At 54.6% G+C, this 13,684-nt stretch overlaps 1 protein-coding gene across 2 annotated transcripts in view; it reads right to left on the minus strand.

Moving 5' to 3' along the window:
* The window catches only part of XYLT2 (xylosyltransferase 2), a 165,122-nt gene that overhangs the window by 39,824 nt on the left and 111,614 nt on the right, over nucleotides 1-13,684 (minus strand). The gene's annotated exons all lie outside the window — the stretch shown is intronic.

Raw genomic sequence — 13,684 nt, forward strand, 5'->3', positions numbered from 1 at the left:
TGAGCAATGGTTTATTCTGCTCCCTTCCAGAGCCACAAACAGCTACCCCATACACTTAGCACGCCCTCTGAGATGATAAGTAATGGGTACAAAGGTGATTGTGTTCTTGGTGACAATGATTTATGCAATGTCTGCAGTTCAGGATTTTCGTTTGAGAGAATCAGTTCTTTCTGGGAATAGTGGTCTTAGTTTTCTTCAATTAGAGTAAATTAAGTTTTACACCAGGTGTCAATGATTTGTAAAAGGAAATTCCAAGTCTGGATTCACTGTTATGGTGACATGAAGCCATCGGACTACCCTATCTGGTCTGGAAAGGTTGATGCGCACCAATGCTCTACTTGAGTAAATACTTCTAGTGGTAAATGGAAAAAAAGAGGGGCCTGAATTCAAGGACACGGTATGGGGCTTTTTCTCTGGGTCGAGGGGAACCCAAAGCTTGCTAGGCAGTATCAATGAAGGGTAATTTATTGATCATTAATGCCCTAGTGTCTTGGGTTTTACTACACTCTAATTGGATTGAACAAGTATTCTCCATTTTCTCTTGACCCTCCAACTGTTCCTTTTGGGTTGAGCGAAGATTTCCTGCAAAAGGTATTATGATGTTTTGAAAATCAGATACACTCACTCTGTAAAGAACAAGGTCCAGCAGTACAATACTTCACGCAAAGAATCAGAGACACCCCATGACGTCGACCTCGAGACACCCCATGACGTCGACGTCAAGACACTCCATGACGTCGACGTCAAGACACTCCATGACGTCGACGTCAAGACACTCCATGACGTCGACGTCAAGACACTCCATGACGTCGACGTCAAGACACTCCATGACGTCGACGTCAAGACACTCCATGACGTCAAGACACTCCATGACGTCGACGTCAAGACACTCCATGACGTCGACGTCGAGACACTCCATGACGTCGACGTCGAGACACTCCATGACATCGACGTCGAGACACTCCATGACGTCGAGGCACTCCACGACGTCGAGGCACCTCATGACGTCGAGGCACCTCATGACGTCGAGGCACCTCATGACGTCGAGGCACCTCATGACGTCGGCGTCGAAGCACTCCATGACGTCGGCGTCGAGGCACTCCATGACGTCGAGGCACTCCATGACGTCGACGTCGAAGCACTCCATGACGTCGACGTCGAAGCACTCCATGACGTCGACGTCGAAGCACTCCATGACGTCGACGTCGAAGCACTCCATGACGTCGAAGCACTCCATGACGTCGACGTCGAAGCACTCCATGACGTCGACGTCGAGGCACTCCATGACGTCGACGTCGAGGCACTCCATGACGTCGACGTCGAGGCACTCCATGACGTCGACGTCGAGGCACTCCATGACGTCGACGTCGAGGCACTCCATGACGTCGACGTCGAGGCACTACATGACGTCCAGGCACTCCACGACGGCCCCAACGCCGACTGGAACCGCGTCATAGCTCAGACGTGCCCTTACTGGGGATAACCCCAGTGATTACAGCATGGGACTCGGTAGAGGACCTACCCTCACCTCACCCAGAGGCTGAAGATGCCTTCAAACTCCTCTGTTTGAAACCTGGAAGCCGAAGCCCCCTAGAAAAGAAGGTACAGAGAAGACAGGTGTCCAAAGACACAGGCAAGCACAGAGTACAAACCCTGTGAGCTTCAGCTTCGGCCTTCAGCTCAGCTGCAGACAAAGCACATGTCAGACTACAAATAGTCTAAAGACAAGAAGACTGCAGAAATTCTGCCAAAAAACCACAGCAGAATGCAGATAAAGGCCAAAGACGTCGAGTGAAGCTACAAAAATCCAAAAATATCACAAAAATAGCATAGAAAAAGCTCAGAAAAGAAGAGCTAATGCTCCAGGGTCCTGCTAGCAGGAGCCGGAAAAAAGAACTGAAGGTGAAAGGGACCTGCACTGCATTCTGGGATACTGTGAGGCTTCTGGAAGGTTCTCTTAAAGGCACAGTATCCTGTTTTGAGCCACATAATGGCAGCCTATGGGGCTTGTCTGTCCACTCCTTCCTCTCTATCATTCCAGAGGGTTTTGCTGTTAAAAGCAAGGTTTTTCTCTGTGGAAAACCCTGGACGGGCTGTGCTGTTGTGGTTTTTGGTGGAATTTCCAGTTGAAGTATTGGACAGTGTAGCCTGTGGATATAGGCTGCATTATCTGTCTTTAAATTCTCTCTTAAGTGTCTATGCAGGTCTGCATGTTTTGACAGCTTAAGAGATTATTTTTGATTGCTCCGGGGTCCGCGCACATGGGCGGGACTATTCACTAGATTATGACTATACACAGAGATCCCCTACTACAGAATCAGTTCTTTCTGGGAATAGTGGTCTTAGTTTTCTTCAATTAGAGTAAATTAAGTTTTACACCAGGTGTCAATGATTTGTAAAAGGAAATTCCAAGTCTGGATTCACTGTTATGGTGACATGAAGCCATCGGACTACCCTATCTGGTCTGGAAAGGTTGATGCGCACCAATGCTCTACTTGAGTAAATACTTCTAGTGGTAAATGGAAAAAAAGAGGGGCCTGAATTCAAGGACACGGTATGGGGCTTTTTCTCTGGGTCGAGGGGAACCCAAAGCTTGCTAGGCAGTATCAATGAAGGGTAATTTATTGATCATTAATGCCCTAGTGTCTTGGGTTTTACTACACTCTAATTGGATTGAACAAGTATTCTCCATTTTCTCTTGACCCTCCAACTGTTCCTTTTGGGTTGAGCGAAGATTTCCTGCAAAAGGTATTATGATGTTTTGAAAATCAGATACACTCACTCTGTAAAGAACAAGGTCCAGCAGTACAATACTTCACGCAAAGAATCATGGGTCACGTTTTAATTAAAAGGTGGCAAACAGTGGATGCAAATTACGCACAAACGTTATAAGACCAGCCTGTCATTTTGGCTGCAACATAAGCACTAATAGGTAACACCGTAAAATGTCAAGTCACAAACGATCACAGTATGACATACCATAAGAATATTAATGTGTCTGCTCTCTATTTGCAACCCTCTCCAATTGGCTACAAACATAGGTATGGTGGCTTGCACAGGAAAGCAAACTACCATCCATGGGTTCGCATTCTCAAATGAGAGGCTGATTTATTTTTGAAAGCCAGTGTTCTCTAAAAAAGCAGACACTGTTTAAAGAAAAAACAAGCATTGGAAATGCAATAGGTCTCGCAATAGAATAGTTAGACATTTTTCGTTTTGCAAATGGAAGAGTGGTGTTGCGTGGATGAGTGGCGTTGCGTGGGTGAGTGGCGTTGCGTGGGTGAGTGGCGTAGCGTGGGTGAGTGGCGTAGCGTGGGTGCGTGGGTGAGTGGCGTAGCGTGGGTGAGTGGCGTAGCGTGGGTGAGTGGCGTAGCGTGTGTGAGTGGCGTAGCGTGTGTGAGTGGCGTTGCGTGTGTGAGTGGCGTTGCGTGTGTGAGTGGCGTTGCGTGTGTGAGTGGCGTTGCGTGTGTGAGTGGCGTTGCGTGTGTGAGTGGCGTTGCGTGTGTGAGTGGCGTTGCGTGTGTGAGTGGCGTTGCGTGTGTGAGTGGCGTTGCGTGTGTGAGTGGCGTTGCGTGTGTGAGTGGCGTTGCGTGGATGAGTGGGGTTGGAATGCAATAAGTATCGCATTAGAAAAGTTGTAGTTATTGTTCTTGTAAATGACATAATTTATTTATTTTTGCGATGTTAAAATTGCTATATTGATGGCTTTGTCATTTACAATGCCAATAGTTATAACGTTTCCAAATGTGACACCTATAGCATTTGGAATGCAACATGTTTAGTATTTACGTGACTTATATGGCAGCTCTGGTCGTTATGCTACATCTCTAGATAGTTTTATCTTCCGCAAATGTGACAGCTATTGTAACACAATATGTGTTGTGAGGGTGAGTGAGGGTGAGGGGTTGAGGGTGAGGGGTTGAGGGTGAGGGGTTGAGGGTGAGGGTGAGTGAGGGTGAGGGGTTGAGGGTGAGGCGTTGAGGGTGAGTGAGAGTGAGGCTGAGGTGTTGAGGGTGAGTGAGGGTGAGGAGTTGAGGAGTTGAGGGTGAGTGTGAGGGGTTGAGGGTGAGTGTGAGGGGTTGAGGGTGAGTGAGGGTGAGGGTGAGTGAGGGTGAGGGTGAGTGAGGGTGAGGGGTTGAGGGTGAGTGAGGGTGAGGGTGAGTGAGGGTGAGGCTGAGGGGTTGAGGGTAAGTGAGGGTGAGTGAGAGTGAGGGTGAGGCTGAGGGGTTGAGGGTAAGTGATGGTGAGTGAGAGTGAGGGTGAGTGAGGGGTTGAGGGTGAACGGATGAGGGTGAGTGAGGGTGAGGCGTGGAGGGTGAGTGTGGGTGAGGGTGAGGGAGGGTGAGGGTGAGGGAGGGTGAGGGTGAGGGAGGGTGAGGGTGAGAGAGGGTGAGGGGTTGAGGGTGAGTGAGGGTGAGGGGTTGAGGGTGAGTGAGGGTGAGGGGTTGAGGGTGAGTGAGGGTGAGGGGTTGAGGGTGAGTGAGGGTGAGGGGTTGAGGCTGAGTGAGGGTGAGGGTGATTGAGGGTAAGGGGTTGAGGCTGAGTGAGGGTGAGGGTGAGGGGTTGAGGGTGAGTGAGGGTGAGTGTGGGTGAGGGTGAGGGTGAGTGAGGGTGAGTGTGGGTGAGGGTGAGGGAGGGTGAGGGTGAGGGAGGGTGAGGGTGAGGGAGGGTGAGGGTGAGGGAGGGTGAGGGAGGGTGAGGGAGGGTGAGTGAGGGTGAGGCTGAGTGAGGGTGAGGGGTTGAGGGTGAGTGAGGGTGAGGGGTTGAGGGTGAGTGAGGGTGAGGGGTTGAGGGTGAGTGAGGGTGAGGGGTTGAGGGTGAGTGAGGGTGAGGGGTAGAGGGTGAGTGAGGGTGAGGGGTTGAGGGTGAGTGAGGGTGAGGGGTTGAGGGTGAGTGAGGGTGAGGGGTTGAGGGTGAGTGAGGGTGAGGGGTTGAGGGTGAGGGTGAGTGTGGGTGAGGGAGGGTGAGGGAGGGTGAGGGTGAGTGAGGGTGAGGCTGAGTGAGGGTGAGTGAGGGTGAGGGGTTGAGGGTGAGTGAGGGTGAGGGGTTGAGGGTGAGTGAGGGTGAGGGGTTGAGGGTGAGTGAGGGTGAGTGAGGGTGAGTGAGGGTGAGGGGTTGAGGGTGAGTGAGGGTGAGGGGTTGAGGCTGAGTGAGAGTGATTGAGGGTAAGGGGTTGAGGCTGGGTGAGGGTGAGGGTGAGGGGTTGAGGCTGAGTGAGAGTGATTGAGGGTAAGGGGTTGAGGCTGGGTGAGGGTGAGGGTGAGGGTGAGGGGTTGAGGGTGAGTGAGGGTGAGGTGTTGAGGGTGAGTGAGGGTGAGGGGTTGAGGGTGAGTGAGGGTGAGGGGTTGAGGCTGAGTGAGGGTGAGGGTGATTGAGGGTAAGGGGTTGAGGCTGGGTGAGGGTGAGGGGTTGAGGGTGAGTGAGGGTGAGGGGTTGAGGGTGAGTGAGGGTGAGGGGTTGAGGGTGAGTGAGGGTGAGGGGTTGAGGGTGAGTGAGGGTGAGGGGTTGAGGGTGAGTGAGGGTGAGGGGTTGAGGCTGGGTGAGGGTGATTGAGGGTAAGGGGTTGAGGCTGGGTGAGGGTGAGGGGTTGAGGGTGAGTGAGGGTGAGGTGTTGAGGGTGAGTGAGGGTGAGTGAGGGTGAGTGAGGGTGAGTGAGGGTGAGTGAGGGTAAGGGGTTGAGGGTGAGTGAGGGTGAGGGGTTGAGGCTGAGTGAGGGTGAGGGGTTGAGGCTGAGTGAGGGTGAGGGGTTGAGGCTGAGTGAGGGTGAGGGGTTGAGGGTGAGGGGTTGAGGGTGAGTGAGGGTGAGGGTGAGTGTGGGTGAGGGAGGGTGAGGCTGAGTGAGGGTGAGTGAGGGTGAGGGGTTGAGGGTGAGTGAGGGTGAGGGGTTGAGGGTGAGTGAGGGTGAGGGGTTGAGGGTGAGTGAGGGTGAGGGGTTGAGGGTGAGTGAGGGTGAGGGGTTGAGGGTGAGTGAGGGTGAGGGGTTGAGGCTGAGTGAGGGTGAGGGTGATTGAGGGTAAGGGGTTGAGGCTGAGTGAGGGTGAGGGTGAGGGGTTGAGGGTGAGTGAGGGTGAGGTGTTGAGGGTGAGTGAGGGTGAGGGGTTGAGGGTGAGTGAGGGTGAGGGGTTGAGGGTGAGTGAGGGTGAGGGGTTGAGGCTGAGTGGGGTTGAGGGTGAGTGAGGGTGAGGTGTTGAGGGTGAGTGAGGGTGAGTGAGGGTGAGTGAGGGTGAGTGAGGGTGAGTGAGGGTGAGTGAGGGTGAGTGAGGGTGAGTGAGGGTGAGTGAGGGTGAGTGAGGGTGAGTGAGGGTGAGTGAGGGTGAGTGAGGGTGAGGGGTTGAGGGTGGGTGAGGGGTTGAGGGTGGGTGAGGGTGAGGGGTTGAGGGTGGGTGAGGGTGAGGGGGAGTGTGGGTGAGGGTGAGTGAGGGTGAGGGAGGGTGAGGGTGAGTGAGGGTGAGGGAGGGTGAGGGAGGGTGAGGGTGAGGGAGGGTGAGGGAGGGTGAGGGTGAGGGAGGGTGAGGGAGGGTGAGTGAGGGTGAGTGAGGGTGAGTGAGGGTGAGTGAGGGTGAGTGAGGGTGAGTGGTTGAGGGTGGGTGAGGGGTTGAGGGTGAGTGAGGGTGGGGGGTTGAGTGTGAGTGAGGGTGAGGGGTTGAGGGTGAGTGAGGGTGAGGGGTTGAGGGTGAGTGAGGGTGAGGGGTTGAGGGTGAGTGAGGGTGAGGGGTTGAGGGTGAGTGAGGGTGAGGGGTTGAGGCTGAGTGAGGGTGAGGGTGATTGAGGGTAAGGGGTTGAGGCTGAGTGAGGGTGAGGGTGAGTGAGGGTGAGGGGTTGAGGGTGAGTGAGGGTGAGGGGTTGAGGGTGAGTGAGGGTGAGTGAGGGTGAGTGAGGGTGAGGGTGAGGGTGAGGGGTTGAGGGTGAGTGAGGGTGAGGGGTTGAGGGTGAGTGAGGGTGAGGGGTTGAGGGTGAGTGAGGGTGAGTGAGGGTGAGTGAGGGTGAGTGAGGAGTGAGGGTGAGAGAGGAGTGAGGGTGAGAGAGGAGTGAGGGTGAGTGAGGGTGAGTGAGGGTGAGTGAGGGTGAGTGAGGGTGGGTGAGGGTGGGTGAGGGTGGGTGAGGGTGGGTGAGGGTGGGTGAGGGTGGGTGAGGGTGGGTGAGGGTGGGTGAGGGTGGGTGAGGGGTTGAGGCTGAGTGAAGGTGAGGGGTTGAGGGTGAGGGGTTGAGGGTGAGTGAGGGTGAGGGGTTGAGGGTGAGTGAGGGTGAGGGTTGAGGGTGAGTGAGGGTGAGGTGTTGAGGGTGAGTGAGGGTGAGGGGTTGAGGGTGAGTGAGGGTGAGGGGTTGAGGGTGAGGGGTTGAGGCTGAGTGAGGGTGAGGGGTTGAGGGTGAGTGAGGGTGAGGGGTTGAGGGTGAGGGGTTGAGGCTGAGTGAGGGTGAGGGGTTGAGGGTGAGTGAGGGTGAGGGGTTGAGGGTGAGTGAGGGTGAGGGGTTGAGGGTGAGTGAGGGTGAGGGGTTGAGGGTGAGTGAGGGTGAGGGGTTGAGGGAGGGTGAGGGGTTGAGGCTGAGTGAGGGGATTGAGGGTAAGGGGGTTGAGGCTGAGTGAGGGTGAGGGTGAGGGGTTGAGGGTGAGTGAGGGTGAGGTGTTGAGGGTGAGTGAGGGTGAGTGAGGGTGAGTGAGGGTGAGTGAGGGTGAGTGAGGGTGAGTGAGGGTGAGTGAGGGTGAGTGAGGGTGAGTGAGGGTGAGTGAGGGTGAGTGAGGGTGAGTGAGGGTGAGTGAGGGTGAGTGAGGGTGAGTGAGGGTGAGTGAGTGAGGGTGAGTGAGTGAGGGTGAGTGAGTGAGAGTGAGTGAGGGTGAGTGAGGGTGAGTGAGGGTGAGTGAGGGTGAGTGAGGGTGAGGGGTTGAGGGTGATTGAGGGTGAGGGGTTGAGGCTGAGTGAGGGTGAGGGGTTGAGGGTGAGTGAGGGTGAGGGGTTGAGGGTGAGGGTGAGTGTGGGTGAGGGTGAGTGAGGGTGAGGGAGGGTGAGGGAGGGTGAGGGTGAGGCTGAGTGAGGGTGAGGGGTTGAGGGTGAGTGAGGGTGAGGGGTTGAGGGTGAGTGAGGGTGAGGGGTTGAGGGTGAGTGAGGGTGAGGGGTTGAGGCTGAGTGAGGGTGATTGAGGGTAAGGGGTTGAGGCTGAGTGAGGGTGATTGAGGGTAAGGGGTTGAGGCTGGGTGAGGGTGAGGGGTTGAGGGTGAGTGAGGGTGAGGGGTTGAGGGTGAGTGAGGGTGAGGGGTTGAGGGTGAGTGAGGGTGAGGGTGATTGAGGGTGAGGGGTTGAGGCTGAGTGAGGGTGAGGGTGATTGAGGGTAAGGGGTTGAGGCTGAGTGAGGGTGAGGGTGAGGGGTTGAGGCTGAGTGAGGGTGAGGTGTTGAGGGTGAGTGAGGGTGAGGGGTTGAGGGTGAGTGAGGGTGAGGGGTTGAGGGTGAGTGAGGGTGAGGGGTTGAGGGTGAGTGAGGGTGAGGGGTTGAGGGTGAGTGAGGGTGAGGGGTTGAGGGTGAGTGAGGGTGAGGGTGATTGAGGGTAAGGGGTTGAGGCTGAGTGAGGGTGAGGGGTGATTGAGGGTAAGGGGTTGAGGCTGAGTGAGGGTGAGTGAGAGTGAGGGTGAGTGAGAGTGAGGGTGAGTGAGGGGTTGAGGGTAAGTGAGGGTGGGTGAGGCTGAGGGGTTGAGGGTAAGTGAGGGTGAGTGAGAGTGAGGGTGAGGCTGAGGGGTTGAGGGTGGTTGAGGGGTTGAGGGTGGTTGAGGGTGAGGGGTTGAGGGTGAGAGGGTGAAGGTGAGGGTGAGTGAGGGTGAGTGAGGGGTTGAGGGTGAGTGAGAATGATGGTGAGGGGTTGAGGGTGAGTGAGGGTGAGTGAGGGTGAGGGTGAATGATGGTGAGGGGTTGAGGGTGAGTGAGGGTGAGGGTGAGTGAGGGTGAGTGAGGGTGAGTGAGGGTGAGGGGTTGAGGGTGAGTGAGGGTGAGGGGTTGAGGGTGAGTGAGGGTGAGGGGTTGAGGGTGAGTGAGGGTGAGGGGTTGAGGGTGAGTGAGGGTGAGGGGTTGAGGCTGAGTGAGGGGTTGAGGGTGAGTGAGGGTGAGGGTGAGTGTGGGTGAGTGAGGGTGAGGGTGAGGGAGGGTGAGGGAGGGTGAGGGTGAGGCTGAGTGAGGGTGAGTGAGGGTGAGGGGTTGAGGGTGAGTGAGGGTGAGGGGTTGAGGGTGAGTGAGGGTGAGGGGTTGAGGGTGAGTGAGGGGTTGAGGGTGAGTGAGGGTGAGGGGTTGAGGGTGAGTGAGGGTGAGGGGTTGAGGGTGAGTGAGGGTGAGGGGTTGAGGGTGGGTGAGGGGTTGAGGGTGAGTGAGGGTGAGGGGTTGAGGGTGAGGGGTTGAGGCTGAGTGAGGGTGAGGGGTTGAGGCTGAGTGAGGGTGAGGGTGAGTGAGGGTGAGGCTGAGGGGTTGAGGGTAAGTGAGGGTGAGTGAGAGTGAGGGTGAGGCTGAGGGGTTGAGGGTAAGTGAGGGTGAGTGAGAGTGAGGGTGAGTGAGGGGTTGAGGGTAAGTGAGGGTGAGTGAGAGTGAGGGTGAGGCTGAGGGGTTGAGGGTAAGTGAGGGTGAGTGAGAGTGAGGGTGAGGCTGAGGGGTTGAGGGTAAGTGAGGGTGAGTGAGAGTGAGGGTGAGTGAGGGGTTGAGGGTGAACGGTTGAGGGTAAGTGAGGGTGAGTGAGAGTGAGGGTGAGTGAGGGGTTGAGGGTGAACGGTTGAGGGTGAGTGAGGGTGAGGGTGAGTGAGGGTGAGTGAGGGTGAGGGAGGGTGAGGGTGAGTGAGGGTGAGGCTGAGTGAGGGTGAGTGAGGGTGAGTGAGGGTGAGTGAGGGGTTGAGGCTGAGTGAGGGGTTGAGGCTGAGTGAGGGGTTGAGGGTAAGGGGTTGAGGGTGAGTGAGGGTGATTGAGGGTAAGGGGTTGAGGGTGAGTGAGGGTGAGTGAGGGTGAGTGAGGGTGAGTGAGGGTGAGTGAGGGTGAGTGAGGGTGAGTGAGGGTGAGTGAGGGTGAGTGAGGGTGAGTGAGGGTGAGTGAGGGTGAGTGAGGGTGAGTGAGGGTGAGTGAGGGTGAGTGAGGGTGAGTGAGGGTGAGTGAGGGGTTGAGGGTGAGTGAGAATGATGGTGAGGGGTTGAGGGTGAGTGAGGGTGAGGGTGAGTGAGTGAGGGTGAATGATGGTGAGGGGTTGAGGGTGAGTGTGAGGGTGAGTGAGGGTGAGGGTGAGTGAGGGTGAGTGAGGGCGAGTGAGGGTGAGGGTGAGGGGTTGAGGGTGAGTGAGGGTGACTGAGGGTGAGTGAGAGTGAGGGTGACTGAGGGTGAGTGAGAGTGAGGGTGAGTGAGGTGTTGAGGGTGAGGGGTTGAGGGTGAGTGAGGGGGAGGCTGAGGGATGAGGGTGAGGAGTTGAGGGTGAGTGAGGGTGAGTGAGGGTGAGTGAGGGTGAGTGAGGGTGAGTGAGGGTGAGGGGTTGAGGGTGAGTGAGGGTGATTGAGGGTGAGGGGTTGAGGGTGAGTGAGGGTGAGGGTGAGTGAGGGTGAGGGTGAGTGAGGATGAGGGTGATTGAGGGCGAGTGAGGGTGAGGGGTTGAGGGTGAGTGAGGGTGACTGAGGGTGAGTGAGAGTGAGGGTGAGTGAGGGGGAGGCTGAGGGGATGAGGGTGAGTGAGGGGGAGGGGTTGAGGGAGGGTGAGGGTGAGTGAGGGTGAGGGTGAGGGGTTGAGGGTGAGTGAGGGTGAGGGGTTGAGGGTGAGTGAGGGTGAGTGAGGGTGAGTGAGGGTGAGTGAGGGTGAGTGAGGGTGAGTGAGGGTGAGTGAGGGTGAGTGAGGGTGAGTGAGGGTGGGTGAGGGTGGGTGAGGGTGGGTGAGGGTGAGTGAGGGTGAGTGAGGGTGAGTGAGGGTGGGTGAGGGTGAGTGAGGGTGGGTGAGGGTGAGTGAGGGTGGGCGAGGGTGAGTGAGGGTGAGTGAGGGCGAGTGAGGGTGAGTGAGGGCGAGTGAGGGCGAGTGAGGGTGAGTGAGGGCGAGTGAGGGTGAGTGAGGGTGAGTGAGGGTGAGTGAGGGCGAGTGAGGGTGAGTGAGGGCGAGTGAGGGTGAGTGAGGGTGAGTGAGGGTGAGTGAGGGTGAGTGAGGGTGAGTGAGGGTGAGTGAGGGTGAGGGGTTGAGGGGTTGAGGGTGAGTGAGGGTGAGTGAGGGTGAGTGAGGGTGAGTGAGGGTGAGTGAGGGTGAGTGAGAGTGAGAGTGAGGGTGAGTGAGGGGTTGAGGGTGAACGGTTGAGGGTGAGTGAGGGTGAGGGTGAAGTGTTGAGGGTGAGTGAGTGTGAGGGGTTGAGGGTGAGTGAGGGTGAGTGAGTGTGAGGGGTTGAGGGTGAGTGAGTGTGAGGGTGAGTGTGAGTGAGGGTGAGGCTGAGGGGTTGAGGGTGAGTGAGGGTGAGTGAGGGTGAGTGAGGGGTTGAGGGTGAGGGGTTGAGGGTGAGGGGTTGAGGGTGAGGTGTTGAGGTTGAGTGAGGGGTTGAGAGTGAGTGAGGGTGAGGCGTTGAAGGTGAGTGATGGTGAGGGTGAGTGTGGGTGAGGGTGAGTGAGGGTGAGTGAGGGTGGGTGAGGGTGAGTGAGGGTGGGTGAGGGTGAGTGAGGGTGAGGGGTTGAGGGTGAGGGGTTGAGGCTGAGTGAGGGTGATTGAGGGTAAGGGGTTGAGGGTGAGTGAGGGTGAGGGTGAGGGTGAGGGGTTGAGGGTGAGTGAGGGTGAGTGAGGGTGTGGGTGAGGGTGAGTGTGGGTGAGGGTGAGTGAGGGTGAGTGAGGGTGATTGAGTGTGAGTGAGGGTGGGGGTGAGTGAGGGTGATTGAGTGTGAGTGAGGGTGAGTGAGGGTGAGGGGTTGAGGGTGGTTGAGGGGTTGAGGGTGAGTGAGGGTGAGGGGTTGAGGGTGAGAGGGTGAAGGTGAGGGTGAGTGAGGGTGAGGGTGATTGAGGGTGAGGGTGATTGAGGGTGAGTGAGGGTGAGGGTGAGTGAGGGTGAGGGTGATTGAGGGTGGGTGAGGGGTTGAGGGTGACTGAGGGTGAGTGAGAGTGAGGGTGAGTGAGGGTGACTGAGGGTGAGTGAGAGTGAGGGTGAGTGATGTGTTGAGGGTGAGGGGTTGAGGGTGAGTTAGGGGGAGGCTGAGGGGTTGAGGGTGAGTGAGGGGGAGGGGTTGAGGGAGGGTGAGGGTGAGTGAGGGTGAGGGTGAGTGAGGGTGAGTGAGGGTGAGTGAGGGTGAGTGAGGGTGAATGAGGGTGAGTGAGGGTGAGTGAGGGTGAATGGGGGTGAGTGAGGGTGAGGGTGAGTGAGGGTGATTGAGGGTGAGTGAGGGTGAGGGTGAGTGAGGGTGAGTGAGGGTGATGTGTTGAGGGTGATTGAGAGGGGTTGAGGGTGAGGGGTTGAGGTTGAAATTTTTTTTTTTTTATTTAAATGTCGGACGCAAAGCGCCACCTTAACGCTACCTTCATTTAACAGGTTAGCGTTCTAGTTTTTTTTTATTTTTCCTACCGTTACGTCTTTTTTTTGATTGACATTTTTTTTAGCCAATCGGAGCGCTACGTTTTTGACGTCGCGTTCCGATTTGCATACGTAATCGGTGGAATTCTCCAGAACATGGAGAATAGCGGGATGCGGAAGGCGTGTTCCTGTTCGTGTGCTGTTGGTGCGTCGTATGATAGGTAAGAGATTTCCTCTAAGTGTTTTTTTAATCTAATTTAAAGTAGTATTGATAGTATGCATAAATTAGTTAATAATTATGAGTGTATTTAATAAAATAGTGACATATTTTGTTAGCGATTGTAATTATTTTGGTTATTTATTTAATTTATATGTAAGTAAGTGTTTTTATTTACTACCTATAGTATGTTTAAGTTAACGAATGAATAGGAGTGTATTTTTAATAATGTTGACATTGTATTTTTTTGTTTGTAATATTTCGAAATGAATATTATGTAATGTAATTAAAGTCTTGTTTTTATTCTTCGATATGTAATGTATTTATTTTCTTAAAGTGTTATGTAATGTATTATTAGCAGTTGTTTGTTATTTGACGTACAAGAGCTGTTCTTTGAGTTTCTAAGTACTCTTTTCGCCATGAATATTGTACACTTAAAAAGTATTAATTGTATTACGCGTTGTTTTGTGAAGCTAAGAGACATATGTAATGTTTATTGATGATGTTAGCGTTGAATCCAAGTTGCGTAATATGTTTTTTATATTTGATGTAATTCCGTGTGATGAACTGCTATTGTTATATGCGTACGGCTTTTTGTGTAACTCGTGACAATTGTGTTTAATCCGTCCCATTTCCCGGATGAATAGTGCTTGTTTATTACGCCAGTTAAAAATAGGCTGTTTCACTTTTGTGTTTGTACATCCTCGTCCTCGCTTCCTGACAGATATTTCTTCGTTCTTTTGTTGGTGTTATTTTGTTCGAATAATTTTTGTTTGGTGACCTGAAGCCTGATAAACATCATTGCATGCTGTAGCTCACATTTGGGAAGTAGATTTTGTGTGTAACGTATCTGATGCACGACTCCGTTGCCCCCCTTTGTTTTTAATTGCGTGCAAACATTTGTTTTTGTCTCAGAAAATGGCATAAAACTTATCTATCTGTTAAATGCACAATCATTTCTTTGAATAGGGTGGAATAGGAGGCTATTTTTT

The sequence above is a fragment of the Lissotriton helveticus genome, chromosome 7, assembly GCF_964261635.1.
Source record: "Lissotriton helveticus chromosome 7, aLisHel1.1, whole genome shotgun sequence".
In the NCBI taxonomy this organism is placed as follows: domain Eukaryota; kingdom Metazoa; phylum Chordata; class Amphibia; order Caudata; family Salamandridae; genus Lissotriton; species Lissotriton helveticus.